The sequence below is a fragment of the Vicugna pacos genome, chromosome 1 (genome assembly GCF_048564905.1).
Source record: "Vicugna pacos chromosome 1, VicPac4, whole genome shotgun sequence".
In the NCBI taxonomy this organism is placed as follows: Eukaryota; Metazoa; Chordata; class Mammalia; order Artiodactyla; family Camelidae; genus Vicugna; species Vicugna pacos.
Genome location: NC_132987.1, coordinates 18,823,344 through 18,838,865, shown reverse-complemented (window position 1 = coordinate 18,838,865; position 15,522 = coordinate 18,823,344). Strand labels below are relative to the sequence as shown.

Sequence of the window (15,522 nt, the reverse complement as noted above, 5' to 3'; positions counted from 1 at the left end):
GGTAAGCAGTTCCCAGCTGGTGCAGCAGCCCCATGTTGTATTTAGGATATCAGACTTTTTCTATTTATCCGCTCAGCCAGTGGATAAATAACCTTAGCAAGCGACTTTGGAGTTCATGCTTGTCACCTCGTAGACTCAAGATGGCTGCTTGGCCTCCAGGCTCAGGTTCACATTCCAAGACAGAAGAAGGAAGGAGGAGAAGGGCAGGGAGCTCCTGTGTTTGGAAAGCACCACCTTCCTACTAATCCCAAGCAAACTCCCATTTGCTTCTCATCACCATGCCGTCTCCCACTTTAAACAAAATCAGCATTTCATTGTATCCGGGCTTCTCTGCATCCCTGGCTTGCTCCTAACAGCATCTTTGGGGTTCCTTTTGGGGATTTGCCTCTCTCCACCATGAAAGGCTTAGCAGAAGAGTAAGTTCAGGCACTTTCTTCTTCAATAACCAAAGTTGAAGGGGCTTGCCAACATTTGCCCCAGGACAGCCAAGGGAGCGTGTCCTAATCTCGGCCACTGAGAGGGTCCCTCCCAGGACCTTGGCTCACACATGAGTGCAGTAAAGACAAAAGAAGTGGCTACAATTTAATCACCTCTCCCTGCCGTGACTTCCTGACTAGACCATTTCTGCTAAAAGATAATTCCTAGGGATTTCACTTTCTAGCTTTTCAGAAGTGCTTTCTTTCCATCCCTTTCTAAGCCTGGGTTTTCAACCTTCCTGTAAATTCTCAAAGTTCAATCCTACCAACAAATTCTCTTCTACTCAGTTAGCAGAGACTGTCTGTTGTTTATAACACCAACAAAAAAGTCCTGGTGATTCTCCAACCCCATCTCTGACCAGCTACATGTGATCGTAAGAAAACCATTTAACCTCTTTGGGTACACTCTCCTCAAGGAAAACAATGAGTTATTCCTAAAGTGCTTTCTGATGTGAGGCATCATGACTTTGACCTCTTTCAGAAGGCCTGCTTTGTAACCAAGTGGGCCCAGATGGACAGCACAACCTGGATTAGAGTTTTTGTTTTGTTTTGTTTTGTTTTTTGGAGAGGGAGTGTAATTAGGTTTATTTATTTATTTATTTTAATGGAGGCACTGGAGTCTGAACCCAGGACCTCATGCATGCTAAACATGCACCCCTACTCTACGACTGAGCTATACCCTCGCTTTGCATTAGAGTTTTAGCAACAGGGGTAGACTATAAAAGTTCCATTAGGAAAAATAATTTACAGCATTGGGGAGCTGCTATCAGCACACTCCTTAGACAATTAAGCCTAGGTGGATGCTCACCAAAACCACTCCACTGCTGGTGACACCAGAGTGCAACGTTTTCCTTAGCAAATAGGCACTATTTTGTGTCATCCTGCTGTGAATTTTAAAGACCCACTGGCCAATTCTATGGTTTCAACTGTTCTTGATTCTAAGACTGCTTCATTGCATCAGTGTAAAACCTATTTTTTAGGGAGTCTTTGTTTTCACTTTAAAGTCTCTTCTGCAGCAGACATACATCTGTTTTACAAGATTTCAGAATACAGGACAGAGGACTCTGTAAATTCATAGGTCGTACCTTTAAGGAAAAATTACTTTGTTAGAACAGCAAAGCGGCCTCAGTTTGGCCTTCTGTTCTAGCAAAAGCTCATTGCTTAGCTGCATTTAATAATCCATGAGACATTTCTATTAACTTTGGTGTGTGAATTGTGTGCCTGCAGAATGGGTTAAAAAAAAAAGTGGGAAGCAGGAATAAAAAATATGAAGAAAATGAAAATAAGTGAGATCTTAAATATTTGATCAAGGCCTCTATTTTCAGGTAAGCAGTTACCATCTTGGGCCCTCAAATGGTAACAGAAGCCACAGAACACCATTCTGAATTATTTAAATGACTAGGGGAAACTTTTTTCTTCTTTTTTTCTTCTTACTACTTTTAAATGAGTATGTAGCCTTTCAAGCTAAACTTTGCTTAAATATTTAACACAGACATTGGGACCAATGTAAAATAGCAAAAGTTCTCAGTCTACTCACCTGTAATTATGAATCAGATTATGTAAAGCATCTCAACCAGTTCTTTTTATTTTTTCTCTCTCTGCTCCCACAATTCTACCCAGTTTCAGAGGAATCCAATCTGGATTACTTGTGTCAACTGAAAAAGTGCACAGTCTAAAAGTTGAGAGTTCTGTTTTATTTGGCTGACATTTCTGGGGTCTTAAGCCTGGGATGACAGCTTCTCAGATTGCTCTGAGGGAAACTGCTCCAAAGAGGCAGGGGAGAAGTCAAGATATAAAGGAATTTTTGCAACAAAGACCAAGCAGTCAAAATATCAAAAAATTTAAATTTTTTTTAATTTCTGGGTTTTTTTAAAAAAATAGAGTTTTTAAAAAGGAGGAAAAACTATCCCCATACATATAGATATGAAGCCGCTTACTCCTTCCCAAAATATTGTTACCTCCAATTTCAGAGAAGGATCCTGAGGCTTGAAGAAGTGACTTTGCCCAAGGTCACCATGTGGAGCCGCACACCTGAAGGGAGTTACTCCTGATTCTCAGGAGCTGAACTTGGGAGGAAGGGCAGTGAGCAGGAGAGACGGGAGGCAGAGCAGAGGAAGGGGAAGGGCTGAACTCTCTGAGGAGAGAAGGGATGTCAGGGAGGGTCCAGACACTGCTTCTTCCATCTGAGTAAGGAGTGGGGACCAGCCCCTACATCTGTGCACATATTGGGTGATAGCTACGTACTCCCTGGGCTAATACAAGAGGGGCAAGTACAGACCCTCCTAAAAATGGGGACACTATGCCTGTCCAGCCAGCCTCATGGGAGCACTGTGAAGATCTGGTGACCAGGCAGGGGCTGTGAATCTCAGAGTCAGCTTTACAAAACACTCCATGCTAAGAACCTGTCACCAATACCTGGAAAAGCTGGGAATTAGGTGTGCAGCAATCATAAAACCCTGACATCAACCTTGATGTCTCTTTTTTGCACACTTTGGTTCACTCTACTAGGAAATCCTATTGGCAGAAACTGATGCATCCTCACTTTCACAGCGCCCCCCACCCAGGGGGAGCGGGGAGAGTTATGAAGGTTCTGGGTGGGCAGAGGAAGCCAGGCCACTCTGGGGAAGCAAATTCAGGAAATAAATTACCTGCGAAGATCTCAGAGGATACTGATCTGAATCTCCAAAGGCCCCAGGATTTTGTTGTGATTGCTTTTTTCATTCTAAATAAATTTTCACTCTCGAGCCTTGAATCTGTAGGGCTTTCTAAAACAGTCTTCCTCTCCCCCTCCCTCCACAATTGTATAAGCTTCAGGCCCCAGAAAACCTTCATCTGCTCCTGGTTTGAGGTCTCAGAGCTCACCAGGGCAGAACTTGAGAACAGAGGTGTAAATTTGTCAGGAGAAGGGAGGCAGGGGCACAGTAAGAGAGTAAATCCTCATCTAACATGGCAGAAAGTCAATAGATAAATCAAGAAACCGCCATGTAAGCTTATTTTTTAGCGACAAGGGGGTAGCCACTAAAAGAACTCAGTGGAGGAACTGATATGAAGGGCTGTATGTGAGGCACAAGGGAGAGGGCCCTGTGTTCATTATAGGAACATCTCGATAGTTTTATTTTGTAAAAAGCGCTCATGCATTAATTTGATATATTTTTTAATTCGAGCTTTTAAAAAAGGAAGTACAGTTAAATAAAAATAAGAAATAAAATGGAATAAAAAATGTAGAAATTAAATGCAAACTGGCACATGGCACAAAAAGACCCGGAGTGAAGGGGGGGCGGGTAATAGGCGGGGCTTGGAGCAAAGGGGCGGGGCACAGACCAGGTTTCCTTAGGGCCCGCCCCCAGTGAGGGATCCCGGCGCAGGCTGTTTCCCTCTGACTCCGCCCACCGCGGGGAGCCCCGTAAGCGCGGGGTCAAGTTCGTCTTTGCCCCGCCCCCCAGCGTTGGGGCGGGGCGGACAGGTCTCGGGCTGCCCCACCGTAAAGGGCGGTGCGTTTGGAGGCCTGGCGCGGTCCCCGCCGGGCCTTGGGTGCTGGGCCGGGCACGGGCGGAGAGAGAGCCCGGGTTCGGCGCGGCCGAGTCCCCAGTCCTCTGAAGTCCCCCGAGGCTCACCGAGCGCCTCTGTGGAGTCCCGCGACGCGCAGGTAAGCGCTGCCAGGGCCGGGACTAGTCAGCCCGCCTTTCCCCTCACGGGCGCCCGCCGAGACCTGGCCGGCGCCAGGGCGACAGGTGGCGTCCGGGCGCGGAGCTCGGTAGCCTGTCCTGGGTCGGGTGGACCCCAGAACGCCCCCCTCTGCCGCCGCCGGTACTCGCCACGGCGTTATCAACCTAACCCCAGCGCCCCTGTGGCTCAGGCCCGAGCCTCGCCGAGTGAGTTCGGATCCCACCTTCAGCGCTCTTGCGGTGCACTCAACAGATACAAATAAGTATCCAACATGTCCTACGTGCCACTGAGTGCCCGCCACTGGGCTCAGTGTGGGGATACAGTGGCGGGCCAACGAAAGGTGCCCGTCGCCGTGGAGCTCGGAGCCTGGTGGGAGAGACCCACGGCAAATAGGTAGTCTCCACACGTAAGTGTAGAAGTTCAAACTCTGAAAGGGCTGTGAAGATGTGGGGTGCAGGGTCCCGGGAGAGCGTTCAGCCTGTGGTGCCTGACTGTAAAGGATGCTGGAGCTCACACTTCAGTTTGAATGGCAGGGTTCCCAGGTGGAGACCCACAGAGCAGACACACTTTGTTGGAGAGAATGTGGCTTATCTGAGGAAAGGAAGGTCAGTGGGGCCGGCCCACAGAGAGCTGGAAGGAAAGCAAGTACCTTAATTTCCTATGTAACACAGGACTGTTCTTTCCCAGTGGTGTTTGAGAGGTTGAATGTAAATGACTTTAGTGGTGTTCCAAGCATGCAATAAGTGAAGTAAAAGTGGAGATGTTCCTGGAGGGAGCAGCTTGTTGATCTGGGCTGAACACAGTGTGTGGCCTCTGGGCAAACTCACTTGCCCTCTCCTGGAGTCCTGTTTCCTCGTCTGAGTAGAATCTCTCAACTTGTTCTCTGAAATGATGACTGCTTTAGTCATTCATTCTTGAAATATTTACCTGGTGCCCACTTAACACTGGCCCAGCCCTCCTGGAGCTGGTATGGGGTGGGCCAGGTGAAGTACACTGACGGTTCCAGCCTGATGGGTGTGGTGCTCCGGGAGCCCAGAGGAAAGGGTCTGACCCTCTGGACTTGCCAGGGAAAACCCCTCTGCTTCCGGCCAGGACCAGGTTTGCGTTTCCCAGAAAGCCTCACCTGTTGCTGCCAGCTCCACGAGCCCCCTGAGAACATAAGGCTCACACTCTTCAGCTGAGCATCAGTTACTTCCTTACTTTCATTGGTGGCATCACCCCGTAAATCTGGCCAGAAAACTCCCAAGAGGCAGCAACCCTGCTCGTCCCTCGCTGAGGACCCCCAGGGATTTAGAAGAGGTTTGCGGGCTTCAGAAAACACCTGGCTGGCATCTGCTTGGTGTATTTTATTGGCTTTAATGATGCCAATTCCTTCTTTGGCTCAGTTTATACTGTTGGTGTAGCTTGGGAATTTGAAACATGAAATTGGATGGAAACATGGATTCTCCATGAAAAGAGGCAGGGAGACTCAGAGAGTGGGAGAACATAGTTCAAAGGAGTCTGGCACTGTTTGTGGGGAGGGGTGAAAAAACAGGACAGGTATTAACAGAAAGTGCTGGAGGGAGAGGGGGAGAGGGCAGGCTTTGTGCAACCACTCCGTTTCAGTTGGCAGACCATGCACCTGCAGAGAGCAGCAGGGAGCCCTAGGCTGTGCTGTCACAGATCTGGGTTCAGATCCTTATTTGTTACTTCCCAGCTCTGTGCCTGAGCCTAGGCAGGTCACTTCTTATCTGATTGTGCAGGCTGTAGACAGTACTTGGCCTCTAGTTGGCCCTAAAGAAATATTACCTCCCTCCCTCTTCCTCTAAATGAACTAAGATAGGAGTAATAATAGTGCCTACCTCAGAGCATTATTATGGGGACTTAATGAGTTAATGTACCTAAAATACACAGAACAGTGCCTGCCTTGTAGAAGTCACTGCTGCTGCTGCTACTGCTGCTATTATTCCTTATGCTGGGCAAAAATTGGTGAAACGAGGCAGGCAGAGGGTGGGAGGTGGGGTGAGGGGGTGGTTCTGAGGGCCTGTGCAGGGTGATTAGTGGGAGAGTTGTGTTATCTGTCGTAGTGGTTTCACCAGAAAGCATCAGCCCTGGCGGGAGAGAGGGGTGTGCTGCATGATAAAGGGCCTCTCGGGAAGCCAAGCTGTCAAAAGGCCTGAAAACTCAGGCTAAAGAAAACACGACAAAAGCATGGGGGGAGGGGAACTACGGTGACAAATGATCTACAACTGTCTTGTTCAGGTTGTCTTTAACCCACAGATGGGTGTGGGCCCCCTGTGAGGGGCTGCTCCTGCCCCCATGCTGACCCCTGCCCTCCTTTGGGTATGGTAATTGCCTGAGACTGGTCCAGGAGCTTTGGAATCCAATTCTGTAAGCCCTGTACCCAGCAGAATACTAGGTCCATGGTGGATGAATGAACCTCAGGGCAAACATCCCTGTGTGTAAGGGTGCTGTTCAAAGACAGGAGTAGGAAGATAGACAGGGAAAGATAACTAATGTTTTTAAGCCCTTGCTAAGGGCCAAGCGTTTTCACGTATGTGTCAGCTTAGTGGTGAACACTGCAGCATTGGAGTCAGATGAAATTGCGTGTAACCTCACAGAAACCCTCTAAAGCTCAGTTTTGCATCTGCAAGATGAGAATCATTGTACCTAACTCATAGGGCTATACTGAGCTTTAAAGTAATGATCATATATGTAAGTATATGGAATGCCGTCCTCAGTGCACTGCTCGAGTTATGGTAAGTTACTTGATCAGTTATGGCTGCAGTTATGACTACTGTATTTATTAATCCTCCCAATGCTATCCACTGTGATGAGGAAACCGAAGGCCACAGACACGGATAGGTGGTGTTGATTCTGAACTCAGTCCCATCTGGAAGCAGAGGCGCTCTGCAGACACTAACTAGACAGCTTTATGTGCATTTCATTCATTACTTAAGGCACTTGACTCTGAAATCTTGAAAGGAAAAAAAACTGTAAAATTATAATTTATGTGCCTTTCAAGTTCAGGTATTTTATCATCTAGATAAATCTTCCTTGCATCTATGTTAAACCACTTTGTGCTGTTGAAGCTTTTAAATAAAGTGGCTCGTCCTGACCAGTGTCTGTCTTTGCTCGTTTATCATAGTTCCCTGGTAAAGACAGACATCCCATTTTGCAGGGCAGGCCTCGGGACGGCAGCTCCTGCCCCACTGTCTAGCCGTGAAGTTCTGCACGGTATGTTTAACAAACCACAGTGGACTCATGATTCCCTCACCACGTGCACATAGGCCCACAGCACCAATCCAGGAACTAGGAATAGAAAGGCATTCTGCCCCTAGTGTGAATCTGGGGAAATCTAAGTTTCTCAGTACTGGGTTTTTGGGTGAAAGTGCCTTGGATGAAGATGGCATGTCTTCTAGAAGTCAGAGCCGTCTGCCCTTACCACCCAGGAGCACCATCCCTGGGTCCGACCTGCCCAGTAAAGGTCTGATCTGTATCCCTGTGCCTCCCTGCTGTCCCTGCCTCTGACCAGAACTGCTCCTAAAGCCAGAATCCCTGCATCACCTGCCTCTTGCAGGGAAGCCTATCTGAATCGACCCTGCACTCCCATAGTCCCAGTGGGCACCTCTGCCAGGCATCCCTTCTCCAGCTGCCCTGGAATTACCTTCTTTACGAGACTGTGAGCCCTTCCACAGCTATTAGACCAAGCATCCCTAGTACCCAGCACTGTACTTGGCTCATTATCCTCCCTCCTTCTTGCCCTTTCTTCCTCCTATACATTCTTCAGGCAGTGTCCTGGGGATTAAAATGCTGAGACTAAATGACACAGTGTTGGCCCTCATTCCACCCAAAGGCATCACAAGACAGATTATTAATAAAGCAGGAATTAAGCACATGAACACACACACAGCATCAAATTAGAAACTGGATTAACTGCCATGAAGGCGAAGCCCAGCATGTCACAAGAATGGGTAGAGGTGGGACAGATACAGAAATGTAGTCAGTATCAGTCTAGATAGAGTGGGCCCCTAAATGTTGGTTAGAGGCTTAGACTCAATTATAAATATACCTTTGAAGACCATTGGATGGTATTTTTCTATAAATGCTGGCAAACAATGTTTTATGTGGCCAAGGTAATCTTAAAAGAATATGTGCTTTGAAAAGTCATCATGCTTTGGCTTCAGAAAGGGAGAATAATGCTCATGCTCCAATTTCCTGACCCTTTAGAGTTACAGAGCCCCTCCTCGGCTGGTGTCCCATTGGATGCTCTAGTTCTCAGCATCCTACTTCTCATGCTGGGTGCTGGCCGTAAATGTGCATCCAGCTCACCTGAAAGTAGATCTGGTGCCGTGGACATCGAAGCCCCCTCCCTTCTGAGTGACAGGTCCACTGAGAGCCTGTTTTTTTTTTTTCTCCTTTGACACCCCTGGGTACACCAGACTGCGGTTCCAGCACAGATCCCATCACATTGCATCCAGTGACCATTCAAGGGGAAAGAAGGGCAGAGCTCACTTCTGCCATCCAGGCTGGGGGGACCACTGGTCTGCACACAGCTGAGGCAGGGCGAGATGGCAGCGACCTACCCCAGCAGAGCCATGCCGTCCCTGTGAGGTCCCTCATGAGGAACCAGCATCCTCCAGAGGGACACCACGCCTGCTTGCAAGCCCATTCACTTCCTCTGAAAAGAAGGAGAAAGTAATACTAAAGTCCAGTTTTAAATAAGACATGATCCAAACAGCCCCAGGAAGCATTCTCTCTCCATGACTAAATGTTATTGGAGAGTTATTTTATTCATCTGGCCAGTGCTAATGACAGAATACCTCTTCCATCTCCACCTGCCTCAGAGGTAGACCTTATTACGAGAGGTGAGCTTCCATCTTCCCCGGAGCAAAGGAAGGAAACTCGCATCGCGGAGCAGACATTGAGAAGGCCTCGCGCCAGTCTAGGTGGGGTGGGGCTGACTGCTGTATTCTCAGCGTACGGCTTTAATAGGGTTGTAATCGTGTGGCTCTGAGCCATGGAGAAAAGAAGTGGCTCTGAAAATCTCCCTCGCATAAGGCTGACACGCAGCGATGGTATTTATGCCTCTTGGAAGTGCATGTTAAGTGGTAGGTATTTATGAAAAGGGTTCTGAGGAGTAAATGTGCCCATCCGTCAGCCTGGAACTCTTTAGAGCTCCTAAGATGGTTTTAAATTAGAGCCAATCTTCCTACCTGCCTTCCCTCTTCCGTCAGCACCCTCCTCCCTTTGCTTCCTTTTATAGAAATGAACTGTCAGGGCAGGATATAGCCCAGGTAGGAGTGTGGGAACTGACTTGCAGGCTTAATGTATTAAAGGCAGATGTGTGAGGGGTTAGTGTCTGGATTCCTGTCCTTCCCACCTAGTCACAGTGTCCGGAAGAGAGGCGTGGGTTCAGCCTAACTGCCCCCTGCCACAGCCACCGGCGACTCTGTTGTCAGCCAGTCTGCTCACTGAAAAAGGTTTGCAATTGGAGGCGTTTGAGGGGGCGGGGAAAAATGATGAAAACAAGTGAAGCAAACTAAGCCAAATTTGGGCTCAGTAAGTGGCATATGGGAGAGAATGAATGTCAGTGTCAGTGAGGGAATCCCACCAGGCCAGGTAAACAGTAGGCTTCAAAAGGTTAGAAGTTTCTCTCTGAGCAGGTGATCATTAGGACAGAGTGCCTGTTGCATGAATTAGCATGCAGGAGTCTAACTTGAAATTCTTATTGACATTAAAAGGTTCATTTTAAAGATCAGAAATAGGTATTGATTGCATGGACCCTATACTTAGTATTAAAGACTGCTTTGCTTTTTAATTCTCCCATCTGGCCTTCTTCTGTGTAGTAACATACACACACACACTCTCACACACACACACACACACACGTACACATACTCCCTCCCTCCCTATTGGTCAATATTGTCTCTTGTTTTGTATATATATTTTTTTTTAATTGAAGTATAGTCAGTTTACAATGTTGTGTCGATTTCTGGTGTACAGCATAAATCTTGTCTTAATATATTTTTTGTAAGGAAAAGGATGCCAGTGTCCATTACCTACTTTAAATTTTGTGAGTAACCAAAGACAATAGGGGGCTTCCTGTTTCAGGTGTCACTGAATTGCCACTACCTTTTGGCTGCTTCTGGAATTCTGTCTTAAGAAAATAATTTGAAAAGTGGAAAATGCCACTGTATAAAGATACGTTTTTATTTGTAATGGTGAAAACTTAGAAGTGACTAGAATATAGAATAAAGGAGGAGAGTCAAATTACAGAACACCATGTTGGTGGAATATTATGCAGTATTTAAACATATAAAGATTAGTAATGCAGGAAGTTACTACTTGCTCAGTGAACAGAATACCATTTCATGAAAGATGTGTTCAGGAAAGTAGGCTGTAAAGGATGCCCCAAAGGGATAAGAATCGCATTTGAAGAGTAGAACAATGAATGACTTTTTTCATATTTTAAACTTTCTATGTTGTTTTACTATTCCTATAACTTATTTTAAATCCTAAAATGAGGCAAGTTAAGTAATGATCTTTATGCTGTGTTTGCAGTTTTGAGGTCACTGCATTCGAAACCTTATCCTGATGAAATCTTTTTTGTTTGTTTGATTGCCCTTTTTTTTTTTTAAATGGAGGTACTGGAGATTGAACCCAGGACCCCGTGCATGCTAAGCATGTGCTCTACCACTGAGCTATACCCATGCCCCTCTGATTAAATCTTTCTCTAAACAATTTTTAACACCGGGCTTGGCTCCCGGCCTCCGTGTCTCTGATCAAGGGTCCACTGGCTGAGTTGCCCACAGATAGGCTCCCTCTGTCCCTGAAGATTCCGGTTCTCAGAGTTTTTACGTTGGAGTAAGCTCCTCCCCTCCCTGCCCTGTAGCCTCAGGACCCTCTGCCAGTCTCTTTCGTCCTTGTTCCCTACCTGGTCCTCACTGGTGGGGTGGGGATGGGGAGTTTGGGTTTGCAACCTTTGGGGCCTCATTTGGTTGTTTCAAACTCTGCCCCCATCTCACACTCATGCATACACACGCACACGCACACGCATGCACACATGCACATGCACGCACGCACATGCTCCTTAGATCAGCACTGGCCTTGGGCAGCCCTACATCACTGGGGCTTCTTGTCCTGCTCAGGCCTTGGTACTCCAGCATCTCGGAGACTAGAGTTTACATTCTTGATACCAGCCCCTCCCTGACTCAGCCCTGTCCCCATGCATCCTCTGCTGCTCAATGCTGGCAGGGGCCTAGTGTGTGGCCAATGGCACATCCTAAAGCAGCAGTTCTTGAACACGATTGGCCATACATTGGGAAATCACGACACGTGTCCTTATTTGAGACAAGGATTCCAGTCTGCGTGATTTATTTGGGAGGAGATCCCACATAAAGAAGTAGGGAAATGAGCCAGAGAAGCACATCATCCAGCAGGTCACCAGTGTGGACCACCAGAGTTTAAACCTGCTGGGGGTCTCCAGCAGCCAGCATAGAGCACCCATCCCAGAATTAACCTTTCATGGGAATTGGTGGCTGGGTATATATACACCATTGCTCATTAGGGGGCAATGAATTCTCTGGGACTTCCGGCAGCCTCCAGTCACCAGGTGAAAAAAAAAAAAAAACATCAGGGCAAAGGGATGAAGATGTCCACATACAGAAGTCAAGCCAGCTTGGTCTAAAACGATGAGTCCTGAGAACTCAGGGCACAGCATTGACAGCATCTTCCCTAAACACCATAAACATCATCAGTGCACTTAACTGGAAATAACCAAGTCCCTAATTCTGTGCTGAGTCAGAGACCCGTTTGTATTCAATTGAAAATTACATTAAGTAGTAACCAACCACAAAAAGTAAAATTATGGAAAGAAAACTTCTTTGAGTTAAGAAGAACATTACCGTATTTTCCCCCGTGAACTGGGCTAGACTACCCGTATTTGTCTGAAGTGGCAGAACACTAGTGTTCTGCAGCCGTGCACTTTGAAACCCAATGGTCTGCGAGAGCCTGAGTATATAAGATGTATCTTTATCATGGCAACGTTTCCCCCTCTGTTGCAGCTTGATTTTTTTTCTGTTATTTCGCAAGTACATGAAGATGATCCTAAAAGAAAAGCTCAACTGGGAAAAAACGTCTAACCTCATTTGTTTTTGTTTTTGTTTTGTTTTAAAACATTTTTATTGATTTATAATCATTTTACAATGTTGTGTCAAATTCCAGTGTCGAGCACAATTTTTCAGTTATAGATGAACATATACATATTCGTTGTCACATTTTTTTCTCTGTGAGCTACCGCAAGATCTTGTATATATTTCCCTTTGCTATACAGTATAATCTTGTTTATCTACTCTACATTTTAAAATCCCAGTCTGTCCCTTCCCACCCCCCGCCCCCGTGGCAACCACAAGTTTGTATTCTATGTCTATGAGTCTGTTTCTGTTTTGTATAACCTCATCTGTATCAACCCATGATTATGCCTTCAATGCCATGTTTTAATATTAATACCAGATTCACCACACTGATACTAATACCAGAGGACAGGGGAGAATGTACTTCCGGCTTTAGGCACTGTGATAAATGTTTTGTGGTCATTGCCTTTATATACAAACACTCCATCTCCAATTAAAGATCTAGTAAGCTCTTCATCAAAATATCTGTTAACAATCGAGGCGTACAATTTGGTTGTGCTGACATTTCAACTTAATTCACTCTGTAGTTGGAGTCCCAGTCCATTTTATTTGCTTGTTTTTTCTATGCATGCAGGAGAAATAATGGCAGAAATTTGGGGGCATAGTGCAGATTCTAGAAACATTTCCCTGTATTTATTGTTATTGTCTATTGGCATACTTGTCACTACAAATGAAGGCCTTACTCCAAGAGGTGATTTAAAATTGTTCCAGTAGCACTCTCAGTAAGATTTAGTGGTGAAATTTCATAAGCTTTGAGTTATGGGCATTTTAGTATTTACATAGAAAGGATTCAAGATCCTGGTATTTTAGAGAAATAAGGCCATTTCCTTTTAAGGTATGGTTCAGTATGCATACCATGAAGACATAGATGGCGAATGCTCGGTGTCAGTGCCAAATTCCCGGGTCCTGTGCTCACAGCAGACATCACTCCCTGATACCCAAGCCTGCATCCTCCTGTACAACGTGCTTCTGGCAGCCACTGCCTTACATCAGTACCGGCTCACTACATGAAGCCGGTAGACTCCCCTACGCTGTTGCACACTTCTTTACCCAGCCTTGCTACTGGTCTGAATGGTCAGCAAAGGAATCTTCCACAGTCTCTCTCTCAAAAAAAAAAAAAAAAAAAAGAAGAGACATGTATTCAAGAGGCAGTTGGTTTTATCAGCTTGTGCCTTTTTAGTCACCTCTTTGTCATGCAGACAGTAGTTATTCAATTTGTCAGTGTTTGTCTCCCCTCCTTTTTTCCTTCTATTTTGTGCATTTTTATTTTTTCCGTTCTTCCTGTTGTTCCTCTAATGTTGCTCAGAAGAAAAAACAGGGAGCCTTGAATTATTTGCTCTTTGACCTCATCAAGTTTGGCTGAAGTGACTTGTATTGATGGGAATGCACTGATATTTCCATTTTTTCCCACCCCTTCAGGATGACTATAAGTAGGTCACCAGTGACCTCTGCGTTGCCACGTCTTCTGGGCTCTCTGTCTGTATCTTTGCTGCAAAATCTGACACCTCTTGAATTCTTCTTTCTTGCGTTTTCTTCCTCCCTCCCTGATGATGATTGTTTGACTTCTTCCTGCTCCCTTTCCTCTGCTTGCCTTCTCAGCGGGGGCATCCCCAGGGCTCTTACCTTGGGGTCTTGTCCGTCCACTCCATGTGGATGATTTCATCCCCCTCCCCCACCCCCTGGGTTTTAACTACCACCTTTACGTAGATGCCTCCTGCATCCTCATCTCTATCACATCCCCTCTCTGGAGTCCAGACCTTGATATCAGCAGCCTGCTACATGGTGCCTCTTGTGGTCCCCTTAGGCACCCAGAGTCATGTGTTTTGTTTGTTTGGACTATTCCTACTTTCACAGGGCCAACTAAATACCTGGCCCCTGCCCCCACCCTGGGCAATTTCTGTTCCCTCCTTGGGGTTTTAGGTAAACTGTTCTAAGCATGTCAGAAAGCTTCCATTTTGAAAATTCAGTGTAAGACAAGGGCACAAACCAAGAACTGCTCCTCATCACTTAGGGGCTTGAAAGAAAACAGTTATTTGGTTGTTGTCTCTCCCAGTTCTGGGGCTTGACTGGGCTCAGAGAGGCAGGTCCCACCCCAGGGCTCTCATCCAGTGGCAGTTAGTTGGTGGCTGGGGCTGAAGCCGTCTCAGAGGCCCCTTGCTCAGGGCCTGGTGGCTGGACCTCGACCAGGCTGTTGGCTGGAATGCCTTGTCATGGCTTCGGTTCCTCATGGCATGGCAGCTAGGCTCTAGGAACAGGCATCCCAAGAGGACTGGGTGGAAGCTTCGTCACCTCTCATGACACATCCTCAGAAGTCTCATAGCATCACTTCTGCCGTATTTACTGGCCTGCCCGGCTGCAGAGGGATGCAACATAGACCTGCTTCTCAATGGAACGCACATCAGTGTCACATTGTGACCATGCTGGAAATGCATCTAGCTACAGTCCCCAAACATGTCTAACTATCCCTCTGTGAGCTACCCTAAATGCCGCAGGAGCTTTACGTTTTATTAAAAAAAATTTTTTTGAAGACATAACATATTTACATGAATGGAAAGTTAAGAAAAAATAAAATGTTATGTACATTATGTACTGGGACATTGTTCTGTACACCAGAGATTGACACATTGTAACTGATGGTACCTCAATTAAAAATAAGTAAGTAAATAAATAAATAAATAAATAAAATGAAAAATAAAATGTGTACAATGAAAATGGTCTTTCTCATCCCATATCCCATACCCCTACCTCCCCATAGACAACCACTGTTGTGTTTCTTTATATCCTTTTAGAGTTTATAGCTATTTTTACATTTCACCCTTTTTATACAAAACGTAGTATTCTATACTCACTGTTCTGCTCTTTGCTTTTTGTTTTTTCTTAACAATATGTCTGAGAGAGATTTCCTTATCAGTACATAGAGCGTTCTCTCCCTCCTCTCCCTTCCCCCTCCCACCTTCTTTCTCTCCTCTCCCTCCTCCCTTCCCCCCACTCTCTTACAGATGCACAGTATTCCACTGAGCAACTTTACCCGGTTTACTCCACCAGCTCTGTATGGGTGGACACCGGGCTGTTCGTAGTCTTTCGCTGTGACAGATGCCCCTGCAGTGCGTGACATCCACACGCCGTCCTTCACGTGGGACAGTAGACTAGCAAGCCTCCTCGAGAGCTCTCACTCGTTACGTGTATCCTCTTCCCACAGGGCCTTC

The 15,522-nt window shown here is 46.3% G+C and overlaps 1 protein-coding gene across 1 annotated transcript in view; it reads left to right on the top strand.

Moving 5' to 3' along the window:
• Positions 1-3,920: 3,920 nt before the first annotated feature.
• The window catches only part of NMNAT3 (nicotinamide nucleotide adenylyltransferase 3), a 102,752-nt gene continuing 91,150 nt past the window's right edge, over positions 3,921-15,522 (top strand). The window contains exon 1 of the mRNA XM_006218019.4: positions 3,921-4,122. The gene's annotated coding sequence lies outside the window, so the exon portion shown is untranslated. The remainder of the gene's footprint in view (positions 4,123-15,522) is intronic.